This window comes from Gopherus evgoodei, chromosome 8 (genome assembly GCF_007399415.2).
Source record: "Gopherus evgoodei ecotype Sinaloan lineage chromosome 8, rGopEvg1_v1.p, whole genome shotgun sequence".
NCBI classification, from domain to species: Eukaryota; Metazoa; Chordata; order Testudines; family Testudinidae; genus Gopherus; species Gopherus evgoodei.
In genome coordinates this window covers 110,562,174-110,565,688 of record NC_044329.1, presented here as the reverse complement: position 1 = coordinate 110,565,688, position 3,515 = coordinate 110,562,174, and the positions used below count along the sequence as shown (strand labels likewise).

The window sequence follows — 3,515 nt, the reverse complement described above, 5'->3', positions numbered from 1 at the left end:
CGCGTACCTGTACTTCGTAGCCCTGGGCTCTCAGGGTCTCAGCCAGCAAGGCACACTTCTACTCCTTCCGTGCTCAGACCTCGTGGAATGCAGGGGACCGGTTTTCAGAAGGCACTGTGACGTCTACCTGGAGGACCTTCTTCTTTTCTGCGTCCGTCACGACGATGTCGGGTCGCAGTCGGCTGTCTGTCCCGGGGATGGCGGAGTTGACAGTGATCTTCCCCAGGGACTGTGGGATGGCTTTCACTAGTCATTTCTGGATGGTGCTGTGGCAGTGCCGCCTGGTCCTGGAGTGCTGCTTGCATTCACACAGGACGTGCGGCAGGGTCTTGTTCACGTAACCGCACTTCCTACAGAGCTTGTCGCGGCCGCCGTGGCGGATGGCTCCGTTGAGGGGAACGCAGTTGAGTCGGGCCCTGTGGATGAACCGCCAGTCGGCCAACATGGGGAAGCTGCCCCCGGGGGAGGAAGTGGTCACTGGCGTCCCACTTGCTGGACACCTCGAACACCTTGCCCTGGTCTGGCTTCCGCTTGAGGTTCTCGGCGTAGTGGTAGCGGATGGCGTCTTTCAGGGACCTTTCTACCATGGCTCTGGCGATCAGGGTGAGGATGGTGTGGTCCAGAGTCTTTACGCGTGGCACCGGTATTCCCAGTTCCCGGCGTTCATCGCGCCACTTCCAGCAGCAGCTGATCCTCTTACCCAGGCATCTTGAGGCGTTGCGGGTGCAGGACCAGAGAGAGGATTGGTTTCCCCGCTCTCTCCCAAACTCAGCCTCCAGGGAGCCGCTGATGTAAGTGGCAACGTCCCACTCGGAGGGGGCCCTGGTGATGCGTTTCCAGACCACACCCCGTACAGACTCCTGTGCAATGCTGCTCACTGTTGGGTCCGGGCACGTCAGGAGGCGGAAGGCGTGGGTCATCACCGCCATGTCGCACAGGTCACCCATCCGAGGTATGTTGGCACCGCCCTGTATGTGGGAAATGTAAACGATGTCCGTGCACACCCTCTGGGGAAGGCGGAGCCATTCCTTCACCAGCTGTCTGATGTGCTGTCGGCCTTGTTCAGGGGCACTTTGGCCTCAGTCGATCCCCTGAGGACAAAGGAGATGCGGGGGATCAGGAGGGCATTGAGGGCATTGATCTTTTGCCAGGGGGCGAGTAGGGAGGAGTCGATTTGGGCCGTGTCTGGCAGGATCTCTGCGATGGTGTCTTCGGGGGTCTGCTGGACGCAGACTCCTGTGGGTATGCCGAGGTGCTGGTATATCTCTCCCTCTTGAAGGGAGGTCATGGATTCGCCCTGGATAAGGAACCGCGAAGGCTGGACCAGCGCTCTGGTGCCATCGTCGACATGGAGGGAGGTGCACTTTTGGGGGCTGAAACGCAGGCCCGTCCACTCGGTGGCTTGGCTGGTGATGTCGAGCATTTCATAGGAGCAAAAGAGGAGGAAGGTTGTGGCCCTTTGAGTCAGATCCCTAGCGTTTAAGGCCAGAAGGAACCAGCCCATCACCTCAGACGGACTGAGGGGCACCAATGCCCCAAATAGCGAGGAATTGCTTTGATGCAATTGAGATAGTTAACTGTGGGAAGGAGCAGAAAAGAGCATCGGGGCTGCGGAACAGCACTTGCATAGGCACTTGCATAAGCTTTCTTTGCCCTGTTTTGCTGTGAGAGTTAACAGTGAGCGATTGGTAGTCACAGGTCAGTTTATGGAAATTAGGAGTGTAGAGGGGAAAGCAGCGAGAGGAAGGCATCTGCAAGGCTTGTCTGTCTTTGACCAGAATTGAGCGTGAAGGGTTCTTGCTTTGAATTCTTCCACTGGAGTCATTTCGGGGAAGTGATTCTCACGTAGAGTTCCCTAGTGATGGTGTTTGTGGCGTGTCTGGGAGCTCGTCCTGGTGAGATAGAAATGGGTGGGCTCAGGGGGGGTATGCGTGCGTGGCAGAGTCTCAGCATCGCTTCTCGGCTCTTTGGAGCTAAGATCAAAGTGTAGTAGTCTTTTGGCTTATCCAAGGCCGTGATCAAGTGTCTTGATGTTTTTGGTCTTTTAGCCTCAAGATGAAAACCTTGTCTGTGTTTCTGAGACCTTGAAGTAAAAATATTATCTAAGTTCTATCTGTTCTTATCAGCTTGATCTCTGATATGTCCTTGATGTGAGAACTGTATGTTAGCTCAATTTTTTAAATGGGGGGGTCAGAAGAGAAGCTTGCTTTGTCTGCCCCATGCATCGACCTGGTATTGCACTGTCTCCAGGAACGGTGTATCTCCCTTAGGGGAGAATCTTTTGGTTAGAAAAACAGAAAAGAGTTGAAACTGTGACAGTCTTTCTTTAAAGCAATTTTTTTTTGGAAGTAGTAGAATAACTTGGTGTTTCTAGCGTTTTTGTTTCTTTAGCGTAAACATGCTACAGTTACAGTTTTTTAGAAGTGTTTTGAGAGTCTGTAGATGTGAGAGATTCTTCTTTGTCTTGCTAGAGAATTATTAAAGAAGTTGGACTCCTTTCTGTTGTGAGTCTTTTCAACAGTATGAGGGACAAAAGCTTTCCAGACTTTGGGTCTGTTGGGGAGATGGCTGGTTTTTGTTTTTTGTTTGTTTGTAGGTTTTGGGGTGGGAGGGGGGTGGTTGGTAATATTTGAGGTTACGTGTATATCAACAACTGCATGAGTTACACAGACTTCTCCCCACCCAGCCTACGTTCTATGTATCTTGGTTCGTAAAATCAAGACAAGGCACTAGATGTCGTGCTGCACCCGGCACACCGGGGCCACAATCCTGATTCCCCCCACCCCCCAACCTACTGTAATCTAAATGCTAAATAATAACCCTTAACTTCTCATTGTTGCCACCCTCACTATTGGAAAATCCCCAAAATCACGACAGTGGCTTACAAATCACTAGGATTCTTTTTAAAAAAAATGTAATGTGGGTTCTCTTTCTTTCCCTTCTGGTTTTCTGAACCAGGCAAGCTAGAAACTTACCTTTCTAGTGCAGCCAGAGCCCCAGAGAGCAGGAGCCTCCGTCGCCTGGGGCTGGCAAGCAGTGGGGCTCCTCACGGTTGTGTGTTCCACACTTTGATCTCACCCACCGAGTATCAAGTGTGAATTCCTGCAGGCATAGAACAGCCTGAACATAGAGTCACACCCAGGTGTAGCAGAAGCTGCTGTAACACACAAGCTCTGTATGCCCTTTAGGGCTAACTCCAGCCAAACAGCTGTGATCCCTTGCTTATGCTTAGAAGGCGTGCCGGTTCCCTGAAGTCCAAGCAGCATCAGGGGCACAACAGTTTCTTCCTGACAGGGAGTTTTATTCCATTCCCCCAGAGCTCAAGCTGATGGGGGCAAGTGTTTGTGCAGGTCTCTGCCTTCTCGTGGGTGTGTGAGGGGGAGCAATCAACCAAGTCTTTTGTCCAGGAATGATTCTCAGTGGTTTGTCTGATGTCTCAGTCAGGGCCTTCTCTTGCTGGAAAGGAGATGACACCTCTTCTGGTAAACTAGCATTTCACACTTGGTAATGCTTCT

General features: G+C 52.0%; 1 pseudogene; it reads left to right on the top strand.

Moving 5' to 3' along the window:
- Window positions 1–2,095: 2,095 nt before the first annotated feature.
- On the top strand, window positions 2,096–2,266 carry LOC115656969 (annotated as a pseudogene).
- Window positions 2,267–3,515: the final 1,249 nt, after the last annotated feature.